This window comes from Tinamus guttatus, unplaced genomic scaffold, assembly GCF_059628265.1.
Source record: "Tinamus guttatus ecotype Peru unplaced genomic scaffold, ASM5962826v1 Tinamus_guttatus_pri_ptg000065l, whole genome shotgun sequence".
NCBI classification, from domain to species: Eukaryota; Metazoa; Chordata; class Aves; order Tinamiformes; family Tinamidae; genus Tinamus; species Tinamus guttatus.
The window spans coordinates 1,006,553-1,023,745 of NW_028288599.1; the positions used below are offsets into that span (position 1 = coordinate 1,006,553).

General features: G+C 40.2%; 1 pseudogene; it reads right to left on the reverse strand.

Annotated features, from left to right (window-relative positions):
• Positions 1-2,076: 2,076 nt before the first annotated feature.
• Positions 2,077-17,193, reverse strand: part of LOC148595767 (uncharacterized) — a 131,193-nt pseudogene continuing 116,076 nt past the window's right edge.

Consider the following 17,193-nt stretch of genomic DNA (forward strand, 5'->3'; position numbering starts at 1 on the left):
GAGCGGTAGGAATGATGAGTTTGGAGCAGCCACAGGAACAGAGGTCTGTGACTTGCTGCTTGGCTAAAGTGTGTGTTTGCAGCCTGGAAAACCTCCTCCTATTCCTCCGTGGAAGATGAAGCTGAGCTCCAGTGAGTCCCTCTCTGTCCAGGTGACACAGGCAGTAATTCACCTGTGAGGTGAGACAGAGTCATTCAGCCTTGCTGAGAGAATGTGCCCCAGGGAACCAGCATTTCAGGCCTGCTTTGCCCAGCTCTCAGTGGCCCTGCAGTGTCTTCAGGGCAGTGGGGAAACAGCCATCTGCCTAGAACACATCTTAGGAGGGATCTATGTCAGGTCCTATCCCCTCGACCAGCTTCTGTTGGATACTGCATACATGGGAGGTGAACTACTCGAATTTGAAATTAACAGGACAAAATGAACATGACAGCAGATAACAATGCAGTGTTTATTAGAACAGCGTGAGCACGGGATGTCACATCAGTTGCAATGCACTGATAGCTTTTGGTGACCAACCTTTCACGCTATCATCATGATGTTTAGTCAGCAGGTTTTCTTTTCCACTTTTTTTTAATCTGTTGATGGGAGGTCACTCCAAATGTTACTGATGCATAAAACAGTGCCAAATAAGTCATCTTTTCTACAGTAAACAGGAGCATGACATGGAGTGTGTTCTGCTGTCCTCAGCGTGCTTGATGGAAAAAGGCTGGGGCCTATTGTAAAATTTTCTTCGTGGGGTAGAAGACAAAATTAATGCAGAACTGGTGAAGACAGGCACATCAGATGAGGAAAGGACCTCTCTAGGGAGCCGCTGGAGGTTGTTTTGGTATCCTCTTGGATATGGCCTTTTAAAACTGCTGCTCCTCCCCTGAGGTTGCTCCATCTGCGGGGCTGGGGGACTGCCTTCAGTTACTGGCTCTGGGCACTGAAAAATAGGGAGGCGCTGGAAGGTACAAGGGGACCACCCCTGTGGAACCATGCACATAGGAAAACAAGAATCTCCAAGGGCAATGCCCTGCAAGAGTGCAGTCCTAGGCCATAGGTAGCACCCAGGTAAAGAGCAAAAGTGAACAGACATTTCCTATGTATAAGGCATGCCATTTTGCAAGTACTTTCCTTTTGAAAGCATTGCAATAGAAAATCTCTGTAATATCATGTGAAACCCTCTGGACCTCTCTGCATTTACACAGATGTCTTCTAATGGCCAATCCAAATATGTACCCTGACCCCTCGCCTGCCCTGGCCTGCCACAGACATTAGTGGAGCTGTCTATCTGTCTATCTGTGGAGCTGTGTTTGCGTGGGCCTCCCTGGCTGAGGAACCTTCACAAGGTGTTGTTCTCCCCAAAAATACCTTGGCAGTTGTTTATTAGGAGTTTGACCAGAGCCATCACCTGCACACAGAAAACCATTGCTTTTGGAGATTTGCCTGCCCCATTGCAGGTAGCCTCAATGAGAGGCACCCCTAGTGTCCAGTGGCACTTCTTTCCTGAACTTTTGCAAGGGCAGGTGAGTATGTGGGAATGACCCAGAGCTATCCCGAAGTTGGTATCAAGGGGCTGAAGATCTTCTTGTTCCTCTCCATCTGTAGATGCACGTTGCATCTGCCAGAGCACATTGCCTGTACCGGGGCTCTGCATGTTTGGCCCTATGCAGATGGCCAGCTTACTGGCATCCATCCTACTGGTCTTTATGTTCTCACAGATATAATGGAGTGCAACAAACAAGTGCTGGAGCAACAGGAGTCTTGCTCTGGGCAGGCAGCCAGCCATCCTAGCAAATACAAACCAAATGTCATGTTACTAATGCAGGATGCAGCGGCCACTCCTTCTGCCTGGGAGCAAGCTTGAGTTCCACTCCTAAATGATAGGACTGGGTAAAACTCTTACTCTTTCCATTGGTCAATTTCCCCTGCTGGCTGGGCTTCTCCAGTGCTTGCATCCATTCCTTACAGAGCTTGTCCAAGAGGAGCTTGAAGAGGTTACTCCAAAGGAAGTCCTGGAAGGCCAAAATACTTGCATGATGCTCACCGCACTGATGCTGGTGAGAAGAGATGGAGTATCCACATGACTTGAGCTCATGAGCAGGCAAATTGCTTGGAACTCCCTACTCTCAAAGATGCTGCTGAGCACTGAGAGCACCAGGGCGATGAGCCAGTGCATGCCAGGTGCACTGGTGCAGGGGACCAGTCCTCCACTTCAGTAGTCCTCAGTGAGCAGAGGAGGATGATAATGAAGAGGCACAGGAAGTATTTCTTGTGTGCATGAGGGGAATCAGGATCAGAACTAGGGAAAGTGAGAACATAATAGAGAAAATAAATGTTCAGCTGTTCTGAGTCTGAAGCACTGCGTTTGGCTTCAACTTTAGCTCTCAGTGCCACCAAGGTTGGTGAAGGCACTGACAGGGCCCAGTTCTCTGAAATCTCCAAGTCAGCAGAATTCACTTTCATCATCATGACCGGGAGGTGCACAGGTCTGCAGTCCAGGTCAGTGTCCTGGCCCTGGTTGAGGACCTCCTTCAGCTCCTTGTGGGCCTTCTCATTCACTGCTTTCATGAAGATTCCCTCAGTTTCAAGCCCTTTCTCATACAATATAGCCAGGATATCCTAAAGGAAGAAATGGACTTGGGGGCACACTCTGCTTTGCGTGTTTTAGTATCTCCTTCTGGCTTCACAAAGACCACCCTAGCAGCAACCTGGTGTTTCCTAAAGCAGACCATTCTTGTTGCCTTGCAGGAGAAGGCAGGAGCAGGAGGTCTCTGTGCCCAGGCTTGCTTACCTGTGCTTACCTGGCCTGTCTGGGCCAGACCACCATGTCACCTGCAGACAGCAGCCAAAGAGGGGCAGCTTGGGACCCAAGGGTAGCTGACCTGGGTTGGTCCTGTTGACAGAAGATCCTTGCTCTGCTGCAAGCAAAAGCAAAGCCAAGATCACTGGACAAATTCCCAACAGTGGACTAAAACTGAGGTGTTGCTGGGTGAGCAAGGAGTGCCAGGACTTCTGGGGCTGGAGAAGCCAACGATCTCAGTGAGGAGCTGAGGGAGCGCACTTCGGTGAGCCTGGCTCCTGGGCTCTGCTTGTGCACAGGGGTTCAGCCCCAGGCCTGGCTGCTCTCCCTGATGCCCACCAGCCCCGCACTACCCAGGGCCCAGCCCCACACACAGCCCCTTTCCCCGTCAGGGTTCACTGAAGCAGAGTGTCCCTGCAGAGGTGCTTCTCCTGTGACCTCTGCCAGGTGACAACACCGAGGAGAGCTGGCGTGAGCCGCACAGCTCCTCCTGCTCCTCAGCCACAGCTCTGGCCTCACAGGGCTCCTGCCCTGCAGGCAGAGACCCCAGGCCGGAGCTGCGCTACAGGGAGCAGGACTGGGCTCATGCACGACATGTGGCCCACGCTCATCCAAAAGTCACCACCATGCAGCTGTCAAGTACCCAGCTGCTCTTCCCTGCTTTTCCACCAAGCTGCTTTTCAGCCTCCAGCCAGTCCTGGTGTTATTCCTCCCCAGGGACAGCGCTTGGTGCTTCCTTTTGTTGAACTTGAATTCAAAAAACCTGAGGATGTATGGGGTGTTGTATGAGTATGAAAGTTGGATAATTTTACTTTTATTATAGCCTTAATTGGTTATGTTGGTGCTGAAATATCCCTCACTGACATCCAGGAACACATTTGCACGATAGCCTTGCATTAAGTACCAGAGTCTTGAAGCCATGACGTTATGGAAATTCCTCCATAGTGACTGAAGACTTAGTCTAATAAAAGAACTTTTTCTCATAGTAGTTTTCCACCACTGTTGATTCTTTAACTGGGAAGAGAATTTCAGGGATATAGTCTGACCAGAGTTACAAAAAAATCATTCAGGAGGAAAAGATGCCCAGTGATGGAGGGGCTATGGTGTTTTTTATCTCAAGTACCGTGTTTTTTTCAGCACTTACATTGAAATATAGTGCTTATTTTATTTCATTTCTCACAGGCCTAATTGTAAAGTCAGAAAAACTGGGTTTAGCTTGCCCTTTATTGGAATTAATAAAATGAAACCTTTGGAACAGTCATTTTCCTACTGAGATATTTTTCCTGAAATAAAAAGGGAGATAGAACCGTTTTTTCTCATTCCACACTCACTGCTGATTCTAACAAATCAACACACTTACTTAGTCTAAGTGTAAAGATCAAATTGCTTGGTTAGATTTATGCCTTGGGTAGAAAGATTGTTTATCCGTATGAGTCAGGTGGCCTTGAAATAAACAAAATTGAACAAATGAATATTCCGGAAGCACGACACTTCAAAATCCAATGAATAATAACTCAAGATGAAGGTGTTTTGTTGGTGCTCGAAAGTTTATTCGCTATCAGATCAAGGGAAGGACGAATTCTCAATAAGGGCTATTGTGTCTACTGATCACACCTCAGCTCTCCTCAGTTTATACCACTGGAGCTTTGACTCAAGTGTATGTGCAGCTTTGACCAGAATTTTATGCAGAGGGAGAAAACACTAATTCCTTAGCTTAGCCTACTGAAATAAGAACAGTTGCATAGAAGGATTTTTGGAAGCACTATAGTTATGTCATGCTGCAAAAAAAAGGAGAAAGAACTTGGCTGTTTGGCTGTTGTGAGTTGTGTAAGGTCTTTTGTACCCTTAAGGCATGTAAATTCTAAGTATATGAATATTATGTGGCTGAACTGGGCTACCAATATAACACAATATATACGATATAACACTGGGGAGTCAATATAACACATCACCTAGAAAAGTGGAGTCATCTGAGCAGAGGGGTTGGCCCAGATGACCTCTAGACTCCCTTCCAACCTCAACCATTTTGTGATTTCATCTATATACTTGAAATGTACAGTTAATCCAAAGATGAACGTACTTGTGAAATGAACAAGATTGTAAGATAAAAGTGCTTTTTCAAAATTAATATAATGAAGTACAGAAGTGATGATGGAGATTCAGAGCTTGTGACTGCAAAATACTTTCAGAGATAAATGTTTTCATAGTAATAAAAGCACTAAGGTCTTGCTTATAGTTTGCCAGTGTTATAAGTCAGTCCTCTAAAACTCCACAAAGCTCATTAGTGTACAAGCAGTGCCTGACTTTGAAATAGCAAAATAGTGTAAATTATGAGAGATGTTTGAAGAATAACTGCTCTAATTGTGACGATGGAAATATTTAGGCTCTTTTAATCTATAGTCAGTGTCTTCTAAAGGGAACTGAAGGGATCATTCACTAATGCAACACTTTGGAGGAGATGGTCCTGTAGTTCTTACTGAGGAAAATAAATAACACAGATATGGGGACATTACTGGAAAGAGTGCATGTTCATGTGTGGAAAAGATGAGACTAGTTACTCTAATTTTTAGCAATAAGAAGGTTTCAGCTTGGTTTGATACACAACTCACCTTGATGACTTGTCAAGAAGCAGATAGGTTGTAGGCAGAATCTTCAGAAATGTCCCCTCTCCAATCTGTATGTTCTTCTGCATCTTCTTTTATGTGTCTCTATTGCTTTATGTGTATTATATCATTGCCTCTTTCATATATCTTTTCTCTGCAAAGGAACATAGCATCTCTGCTTCAGGAGTGGTCAAACTTCCCAATCTTGCAAGATCTCTGTACAACCAAGAGTCACAAGACCTGGAGAATCAAGGAGAGGGGAAGCTCTTTAGAGTGTTTCATAGGCAGTTGCTGATGGTGATTCCCCTTGGGTTCCAATACTTTGTTGCAGATTTATATTGGCCAGACTTTGCTGCTCCTTCTGGCCTACCTTGCATCAAAGGTTTCAGTACGTGTGTGTGCCCATATTCTTTGCCTGTTTAGCACTGTTAAACATTTGCTATAATTCTGCTGTAGGAACTATCCCAAACTGTATATTGTTCTAGAGTAACAGGCTAGCCGCCCAAGGGCTAATCATAAGAATGGAATTACCTCTTTTTGACATACACATTTCAATGCAAATTTATCTTTGCATCCTGTGAAAATGTGATCACAGGTCTAGATAAATGAAATACTAGGCACTACTATACTGTAGTTAATGAATAACAGTTGCAATTATCAGTCAATAAAATGATTCAAATTAATCAAAAAAGGTACCATTGTATTAATATCAATGGAAGAAAGGGAGGCTAGGGATAGGGAAAGAGGTTTTTCATAGGTTCATATATTTTACAGACAGTAGCAACTATTTGTCTGACCTGAATAAATTAGGCTGTAAGACTCCCACAGAGCGATCCCGTCATTGAGTGCAGTTGAACTGGATAATCTGTTTTAGGCAGATGTCTAAGATGTCTGGTCTAGTTACACAGAGTTTGTGTGATGGTGAGGCCATAATTTTCATTGTTAAGTACAAGCAAAGACCCCCTATTGTGTGTTTACACCTCTTTTATGCTCGACATGTATCTAGTTACAACCAGCTGTGTGGTTTACAAGAACAGAAACTGCAGTTGTATTGGAGACAGTGCTAGAAATCATCTACGGAAACATATGACTGAGTAGCATAGCTCATTTTATAGGTTGACCTTCCCTATCTTTTTTTTTTTAGGGAAGGACATTCCAGACTCTGCTATAGCTTTTTAAGAGAACTTTCTTTTTTTAAAAAAATGTACTTCCTATCATCTTTATCAAACTTCTTGGGATGGTCTCATCAGGACCATATCAACTTTTCTTCCATGTCTCCTTGCTTATATCTCAAAAGGTCACGTTATCTTGCAATTCTTTTATTCCTGTTCTCAGGAGAAAAAAAAAAAAAGTATATATCCTATGTCTTAGGTGCTTTATTAACATTTAAGAAAAATACAGTCTGCAAAATAACTACCTTCAGTTTGGATTTATTCCACCCAACTTTAGGCACCAGACCAATTTGCCTAGGGGTTCATACTTATCAGCTCCCTAAACAGGCAAGGAATGTATCTGCCTCTATCTGTTGCTTATAGATGAAAACTAGGTTTCTAGGCTCCAATTTAGATATCTCTTTTTAATGTCTCAAGTTATGTGGGATGAAGCAGGGGCATTGTCTGTAATACTAGTGTCCATAACAAAAACAATCTCTTCAGAACAATAGGCCTTTCCTAGAAAAAGCTATGTCTTGTTTCTCTGTAAGCTAACATGATCCACTGCTATATGTACACCTCAGTGCATTTGTTGTGGGAAACAAGAAAATAAGGTTTCTTTTAAAAACAGCTTCTAATAATTAGCAAAATTTGTTTTTTAAACCTTAGAAATTTCTTTTTAAGTTAAGCTAGGAAAGACAGGGGTCAGGAGGAAGAGAAATTCGCTGAGAAGTGCCAGAGTGAAATAGCACTGTAGGAACACATCATAGGTTTTGGATATTTGCACTAAACAAAATCTAACATGTCACCTAGCAAAATGCTGTAATGAAACCGGTAAAATCAAGTGTAAAAATAAAAGAGCAAATGCCAATGTGTTTGTTGTTAAATCTCTTTCAGAGCTATAATCCATTCTTGACTTTTCCTTTGTTATATTTTCCCTTTGTGGATACAAGCCAGAAAAAACAAGGTTGTGCAGGCTGAAAAGGAGGATAACAAATAGTACTTGTGGGTTCTTGGGTGAGATGGATGAGAGGTGCCTGGAAAAGATCCTGCATAGAGGAGCTTGACTTTCACACTTTTGATGTGAAGGTCCCTAATTCTACAGTGATATTTCTTTTAAGGATGCTGAAAGTCATTCTGCGAGGTGGTTCCAGCTATAGAGATCCCCAGAAGCAGGAAGCATGTCCTATGGTTAAAGCTCAGACTTAAAAATTGGCATTTCTGCTTCCAAATGCTTTAGACATGTGCTAGGCATGCTTTAAGCATGCTTTAGACAGGTGACATGGATTACTCTTTTGAGAGTAGTAGAGTTATTTTAGAGGTTCCCAGAAGTGTCCAGCTCACTTGTGATGTGGAGCCAAGGCCCCTGAATTCCCGGACACAAAATTAATATGTTTAGTACTTCAACTTCTTTTCCCATAGTATGAAAATAACATCTCCTTGAGAGAGAACTGTAGAGTTTTGATATGAACTCAGGTTGGCAATAGGTGGCCAGATGAGGAAATAAGTTTTAGCTGTACAGACTGCAAAAAAAATGTGTAATACTACAACCGTCTACAGTGCTAAACAGAATATAGACCTGTTTTTATCCTAAACACCTCAGAACTGCTTACAGAGGATTTCTCATTACAGTGCGGCTAGCTGTCCTTCTGGAGATCATAAAAGATCCAGGGAAAATGCACGTTTTCCAGTACAGGACTTATGAGCCCTCTGGCATTTCATTTCTCAGAAACTGCAGTATCCAATGGAGTTGCATAAGATCCTGTATTTGGAATTTCCTTGGATATGTCTATGCTATTAAGACGGTTCCAGGAACTTTTCCTGCACACTGGAACTTTATAGTGTTGCTCAGTGTAGTCTTGTGACATGCTTTCAGGTCACGCTGGCCAACACTAGCCCAAGAAATTCCCAGGCATTTCAGGAATTGAAACAAGATTATTCCTAGCAGGCAGTCTAGTTGTAACTTTCTTAATTTTTAGGGCAGGAGAGTTGAGAAGGTGGATGTGGGATGTTCCATGCCACCTGGATCCTAAGCTAGAAAATGGTACAGGGTATGTTTACTGTTTTATAGATGTAGCCTAAAAGTTTAAGAGCTCAACTGTTCTGCAGAATCACAGAAATGCCTTGCCCTTCTGCCGCAATAGACCTTTTCTGTATTATTCTATTTATCATCCCCACAGTTTCTTAAATCCTACTTAAATCTGATATTGCTTTTTTTTCCCCATTTTTTATTATATCTGGTGTATGTTTTCCTATCTAAGAAGCAAACATTTGAGGTAACAGGTTTTTCCCTTGTAGATTGTGTTACAGAATTATATGGGCCAGTAATTTGCTAGTTTTCAATGGGGCTGTAGCAAAGTCTGGCTATTCAGGATCTATTTCCTTAGCTATCTTCATGGTTAATATCTTGCATTTGAGGTAAAATCAACAGCAAAAGAGGGACAAATGCAAATAAACAAATTGCCCTTAAAATTTACATATACAGCTGCGCAAGATCCCCATCTAGAAACCCAGGAAATAAATGCAGCTTCTGTGAGTGCCTTTCACAGACAACACTCACTATCACAAAGCACTGTGTGATATGTAAGATGAAAAAAATGAGATGAAAGAGGGAAAGGAGGAACAATCTGGGAGGGGAGGAAATCAACTCATTGTATGTAGATAGTCACAAAAGCATCTTTGACAATAGCAATGAGCTCTTTTTTCCAGCCCTTCACACAAATAGTGGTAGCTTTGGTATTGTTTTTGTGTCTCCCCTTTACTCATTTTCTCCCAGCAGGCTGATTTTGCACCAGCTCAGGCAGACCATCAGGCCATTTTCTACCCTTCCAGGGAACTCTGTAACTCCATCTACTATTTCTACCTGCCAAGTCTTGAGGCATTACCAGTGGGGAAAACTATCTCAGTGGGAGAAGTGACCCACAGGTAACTAACGTATGGATCCAGTTTCATTTTCCAGTATACCCAGAAAATGACACAGAGCTACAGACCTGTGACAGATTTACAAGGACAACATTTAGCTCAGTGACAGAAGGGCAGCATGGAAGAAAAACTGCAGAGATGAAACTCTGCACTGTTCAAGTATCGCTGGTGTTTCAGGGTGCTTATATAACTGTGGCTCATGCAACACTTGTACTTATTACCATCTTCACCTTTTCATCACTATTACCATGACACTACCACTTTTTTTTTTTTTTTCTGCTTCTCCCTTTATTGCAGCCTCCATAGATTTTATTTTCATTGGACAGTTTAGTATTTTCAGCATAGCTTGGGCAAGCAGTTTTCCAATGTATTTTCGTACTGAACTTCTGCCGTTCATACTGAACACTGTGCAGTGAGGGATGCAGCCTGCACACATACAAGGAATGCGCTGCCTCTTTGTTATGATTTTGTTGTTATCAACGCCAATTTGTTAGATCCCAAAACTGACTTGCTTTCATTGCAATGCTCCCAATTCCCTCGACATGCTTTTGATTCAAGAAAAGATCCTTATATAGGGGCACAACTCATAAGCATATAACAAAAGCAAGAAACCCTTTGTTTCTATTGTCATATTTGTTAAAACATACAGTATTGCTTTTCTTTAATAAAGGAATAGACGTTCTCCCCAGTTCCTTTTCAGCAATAGACTCACAGTGGGAATTGAGATTGAAAATGCAGATTAAACATGCAGTCTGTGTCATGCAGCTGAACTAAGTTTGATGCACGTGTCCCATCAGGCACAGATGTTTATTCTTCCAAAATAGATTGACATTGGATTCATATTTTTCAGAGGTTTTATTTTAACTGTTACTAATAAGGCATCGGTATGACTGGAGTAATATAGCAAAAAAAGAATGAACACTTTCCAAATCTTCAGATGTGCTAGTTGTGCACATATCTCCTTAGTTAGCAAATGGAAATGTCCACAAGGAACACAAAGAACTCTTTTTTTTTTTTTTTTTTTTTTTGCTTTCAACTCTTTCCCTCTTACTAATTGGCTAAACTTGTTGAAAAGGTCTGGATCAGGATTATTCATCCTGCAATACCTCAAGACTTATGCCAGCGTGACAGATTCTTCTGGCTCATGTGCCGTCTTCCAGGTGCTCCATATGGGGAGAGGAACGTGGCTGTATCGCTTGACGTGGTATGAGGGGGAACTAACTTGTCTGCAGTTTTCTGTAAAGCAACACACAGAGGTTATGCACGTACTTACCTACAAAAAGTGTTAGAGTAAATGGGAATAATTCTGGTGATCATATAGGAAACAATTATTATTAACCATTGTGGGGAAAAAATTACGAGATAATGTTGGGAGAAGGCTCAGTTTGTTGCAGTTTTTTATTCTCCCTGTTCCAGATTTCAAAATCTTCTTAGGGTTGGCATATGCCTTTGCATATCAATATTGCTGTTATTATTTCTCTTTATAAAATGGTAGTTATTACTGGATAGAGAAGTCTGGGATTTTTGAGAAAAGAGACTATATAAACTTAAAATAAATAACAAAGCTGTCCTTAGAACTTTTGAACTCCATTAGTGCAGCATTTGAGAGTCAATCAGGGTCTAGTCTGGCTACCCACATAGGCGAGAGGCTCTTGCAGGAGGTGAGGATGAGTAAAGTGAAGGGGGTTGTCCAGACAGAATAGGACTGCAAGCCTTGCTTCTGTGCATCCCAAATTATATAATAACCACAAGACTATTTTTTCTCAAGTTGGCTTATTGTGAAGAGAAAAATAAATGAATCTAACAGCAAGTGTTGGCAAATGAATAAACAGCTCAGTCTTATTTTGTGTGCAGACCTTTAAAAGAGGAACCAAAAAGAACACAGTTTCCAAACATTCAGTGAATACTGGTGTAAAACTAGGTTTGGTGAATTTAAACAGAAGCTCTCCTTAAGGCTGAGGCATTTGTAAAGGGCTTCACTCAAAATATGGTGGTGTGAGCTTCAGCCTTTAGGAACTCTTCCTCCTCTGTCTGAGTGCATATTTTGTGAAAATTTTAGGATTTCAATGACTATTGCTGTCTCTACATCTTGATGAAAAGGTTATTGGTGGAGGGTTGGAATACAGACAGTTACTCCAAACGTCTACTTTTCCTTGGAAACCGGGATAAAAATGAGTGTGTATTAACAACTCTGAATTGTGAATCCTAAGGAGGAGAATTAATTTGATGAGTAGGGGCAGCAAAACCACCAGCAAGCACTTCTCATATCTCTCTGAGCATTTGAACACACATTTCTAGACTTGTTGGGATTTTTCTTTTAAGCTCTGTTGGCAAAGTGTTAATGGTTTCTGTCTGGATTTTTCTCACCTTGCACCCAAAGCCAGCTGATTTAACTTCATTGACTTGGCATAAATGGGTCATCTGTTCTCAAATATGTGATGTCTCTGCTTTAAGCTTTTGTTTAGGGTTAAGGATAAAACTGCAGTTTTTATTTATCACCTTCCTCTTCTTTATTCAAGTTTGGGATCCAGTTTTTACTTGTACTTACACATATGCCTACATTTAAGATTGCCAGTAGTTCTGCTGACTTCAGTCAGCTACTCATATGGTTAATGTTATGCATGTGCCCAGGAGCCATGCTGATTTGTGGCCTAAGGTCATATCTATTAAAGTGCATAACAAAACATTAAAACCTCTCCTACTTATCCAAACCCTGTTAATCTAAACTTCTTTCATGTCTCTGTTCCATTTGGCTAATCAAGGTTTCAGTAGAGTGACTCTGTAAGGATAAATACCAAAATTGGTTGAAGTCTGCCCTCGACAAAGTACTTCTGGCTCCTGATGCCTTTAATGAGAGCCCTGAGTGTGTATCTGAGGTTGGAATTTGGCTCTAGTGGAAGGTGGATTTTTCAAATGTTCTGTGGAGTGCTTCACAAAAATATGGGTTTCAGTATTTATACCCACACATGATATTATACTAACAGTTACCTCTGGCTGAACGAATCTTGGAATTTCTTACTATCACATCCAAAAAAATGACACATTGAATTGCATATCAGCTGCATATATAAGAAAAGATCATACCATAAGACAACATAGGGTTGTGAAGGTTTGTAAATGCTGCTTGGATTCTCCCTTGTGTCTCAGTTTCATTTCAGTGTTCTTTTTAGACTGTGTTTTTATGTGTGTTCATTTGCTTTTTAGTAACCTTGGGGATAAGAGCATCTTTAAATTTCTTGATCCTCTTTTCTCTGCTATGGAAAAAAGGAAAGACGGCCAATTGTTTAAAAAATAGGAATCTTTTTTCTTGTCGAGGAATGACTTTTCATTGACTCTGGAAGGCTGATATATATGGGTCACAGAAAAATACCTTTAACTCTTGAACTATGAGAATACCCTCAGCTAAAAAAAAAAGCGCTCGTTCTGCTGTTAATTTATGAAAAAGATGTACTTAAATGTGTGATAACACTGAAAAGATATGGAAAAGATGCTGGCAGTGTGCAAAATATTGTAGTTTAAAAGCACTCTACGTTTGGTAGTTGAGTATGTTTTCAGTAGTCCATATGTTGAGATCAGCAGGAGCTGAAACAATGCTAATAGCTGGTTCACCAATCCTGCACAGCAGCATGCACATAATTTCTTGCATAATAAGTTGTTAAGAAGAATGTCTAGGATAAATGGAATAAATTCTTCCCTGGACAGATTCGTCGCTTTGCATGGACTTTGGAATGGAGCTTTCTGGCTATTTTACACTGGACACAATGTTAAAGGGTTCCAAATTAACAAAGTCAATCCCAGTCAAGGTGACTTGCTCTGTGCTAGAACTGATTTCCAAGAGTTGGATGTCTACAGCACCCAAAGGAAAAATATCCGGGAAGTTATTGCTAACGAAAAAAAGAGGGAGTTAGTTATCTGAGTTGCCCTTGCTCCCTTTAAAAGTTCTCAGGCATTCTCTGGGCAGCACAAGAAGCTTTGATTAAGAGATCATCTCTGGCCTAGCCTCAAGGTGTTTTTTTCATGCAGGGCCGAAACACCAAACCATGTTGTAGTGTTACCTAAAAATCCACGGATATAGACAGGTTTCCAAACTGGATGAATGAGTCACCACTCTCTAAAGCTTCAGAGAAACCTCATTTTATCCACTGAACCTCAGTTGCTACCTTTGCCTTTTCTGGGCCAAGAGCTTGATTTTTACATCCTACTATGTTAATATTAAGTATTCAAAGTACATACTCTCACTAAGGATCTAAAAAGTTTTGAAAATTGTATCTATTACTTTCAAATAGTCAGAAAAGATAGGATTACTATGAAGTTCTGATGATTCCTGAGAATCTCAAGATTAGAAAGAGTTCCAAAATTACATATTTTCAGTTTATTTGCCTTTAGGTTGCTATGTTAATTTCTTAGTAAGACAGTATTTTTTAAAATAGGAGTAAGCATTAATCTCATGGTTTGATCTTATTTCTCAGTAAGAATGTATATATGTTTTTCAAATTTGACATTTTTATGTGTAAATGCTTTTGGTAATCTAGGCAAAAGTCAATGTTTAGCTGTTTTGTAGCAGGTTCTTATAATGACATTACTTGGATCAAAAACTTTCAGGGAAAATATTTGTTGCATTTAATAGATATTTTATATGAGAAGCATTTTTATGTCTGGGAAAAATTTTCCATCTAACAGATTTTGGGTAAAAATCAAACAAAACCTAACAGTGAGTACTCATCCTTGACACTTAACTGCGTATTCATCCTTTTTGAGTGAAGGTAGAAATTATTCATTTTTTTTAATGGACGTATTCCTTTGACTTTGGAAGGAGATTAGGACGATCATTTTATAGATCTATTTCTTGTCTTCCATATAAGTGCAACTTTCCTCCCCTTCCAAATTCTTTCTGTCATCATAGCAGTTCATTGCTGCTGATTTAGTGAATTGGATTGAGGGAGACAAGCAATCCAGCATGTTGAATTTGAACCCTGACCTTTCCTTTGCGTTGTTGCACAACTTAGTTTTGCTAATCAAAAAGCATTTGCCCTCCCCCTCTTTTCTCAAATGAGCAAAATCTAAAAATGTAGGGGGACAAACTGGCTTTGGAAATGATCAGGAAAAGACACCTGTAGATTTTTCTGGTTTGGCTCTGTGGTAAAGCATTTCTTATGGCCGTGAAATCTGATATTATTTTTCATTGTTCTTCAAATATCAAGATATGACTAAATTCCTTAAGATTTCTATTATACTTAAACGCTGGAAAGTATCCAAGCACATGCCTTTTCATATGCTATCTTCATCAGTACTGAGCTCTTGACATACAGTTCATGATAAATTGAGATGGACAAGACATCAAGTGCATTTTAGCTCTACAACAGCTAAATTCACAGAGACTTCCAGTACAGTTGTGTGTGTCATGAAAGACCACAATATTTTTGCTGAAGCTGTGGTGTGTTTAATGCTTACTAGTATTCTGTTAGGTCATACAATGGGAAAAAGTACAAAAATAACAGACTTGTTAGTCTACTAATTGCAAGCTCATTAAGCGATATTCTATTTCTCTTTTCTTCCCATAGCTCTGATTAATGACTTCTAAAAACAAATACAAAAAAAATCTTCCACAGAATATTAAAAAGGTCACTCTGCACCTGAAAAATCTTCTACCAGATTTCTAATTTAAACTTTGTATATGAGTGTATAGCTAGAAGAGTGATGGCACCACCCGTGTGGATCATCCCTCTTGATTTATTCACACAGTTGATATCCAGATTTTGAGAGGATTGTCAACAGTGTGTTGACTTCGGAGTTCTCTGAATTTGGCCTTCCTTTTTCCTGCTTTTTAACTACAATTTTGTATTCTTCTAAGGCATGCATTATTTCCCTTCCCTGCTCTCTGAGACAGAAAGCTGGAAGTTAGTGGTTCCCATAGACTTTGAGGACTTGTGGACTAGCCTGTGTTACATGTCACTGTGCTCTATTCAGGTCTCATCTGGAACCTAGGGAAGTCAGTTGCATAACTTCATTGGTAATATTTATTGGTTTACAGCACAGTAAGAAGCCTCAAAACTCTTGTTTCAGTCAAAGTAAATCATATTCTTTTGGTGCCTTATGAGTCTGAGCTCTTGTGAAGACAATTTTCTTATGTTTTTGGTTCACATGTGTTTTAAGGCCTTGTGGACCTTGATTGGGAGTATTTATAAAGCAACATTTATTATTATTTGATATGGACACCTAACATGTAAAACAACAACATTTTATATTAATCTAGTAGTCACATCAATGTTTCAAAATGGCTCTCTTTCAAAAAGCACCATCCAGGAAAACTACTTTGTCTTCAGGGAGATCCACAGTTGGATCAGGGTAGCCTGGGAAAAAAATGTACAACAAATTACTAATTTCGTTTTGGAGCTTTTTGCTCCTACGTTACCAGATGCTGCTGATCCAGGTCTCATTACCCTTAGTGAAAGTATTTACTACTGTAATAACTACAATATTTACAAATTACAGTAGTTTGAAGCTCAACAGTTCTTATGAATGAGACCTCATAAAATTCTTCCTCCCTGCTCCCCTAGTTATAAAGAAGACCATTTTAATCACTCTCAATCCTAAACATTCTACAGGATATAGGAAAATGGCACCAACAACAAGCCAAGCATTGATCAGTAGGCTTCCCTGATTATGTGCAAAAAACCTCATTTCAAATTCATTGAAAATCTGAATTTCACAGTTCAAAATCTCATGCATTACTACTGCAAGATAAAAGCTTTGCTTAGAGTAAAGTTGAAGTTCTTTCCTCCAGAATTGTCTCTGATTTCAAGTAAAAACCAGGACACTTTCCAATTTTATGTTTAAAAGACATTTAATTATGACATTAAAACTAAATAGAAGAATTTAAACAAACAGAAAAAAAGAATATTGTTTTCATCAGAGATCAGACTAAGCCCTAGTCTGGATTGTCAAGTACTTTACTCCCTGCTGATGGTCTCTGGTCTCATTTTAAGGTCCTCCTCAAAAATTTTGCAGATTACCCTTTACATAACTCATATGTATGCTGTAGAAATATAAGAAGAATTGGAGGCTGATTTTTGCCATGCATTTTTACTCTTTGAAATATATTAAGTTGGTGATGTGGAAAGGCATAAAGCTGAATAGTTGGAAATAATCATGAGAGAGAGCTCCAGAACCAACCACTCTGCAAAGACACTAACTAGTAGCCTCCTTCCAGATACTCAGTTCAAGCAGGTGTGCTGGCTAGCAAGACATTTCCCCTTCTAACTTTACTATTCCATGGGAAGTGACTCCCAGATGAAGTTCATCAGTTTGGCGTGGAAGGATGCCATTTATAGGCAGAATCTTTTTTTTTTTTTTTTCATTCTGGAGACAAATTTGCTAGTACTTTTGCTATTGTCATTTATTATTATGAGGCATAATATGGTATCCCAGGTATTCCTGGTTTCTGTTAATGAGTAGGATTCATTGAATTCAAGTCACGAGGTAATTTCCCTGGATATTTGTAACTGCATTAAAATTATGTCTGTGAAGATGCAGAGTTATGTCCCCACAGCACCTGGTTTTCTGTCTAGCTCCTGCTGGGAAATAGGCAGCTTGAGAGCGATGCCTCTCCTGACCTAGCGTGGATACCTACCTCCATTGCCTATAGTCAATATCTGAATGAATGATTAGACAACATGCCCCACTTCTACACGGTTACAGAAAGAGGAGAGGAATCTCTCTTATCTCCACTGAA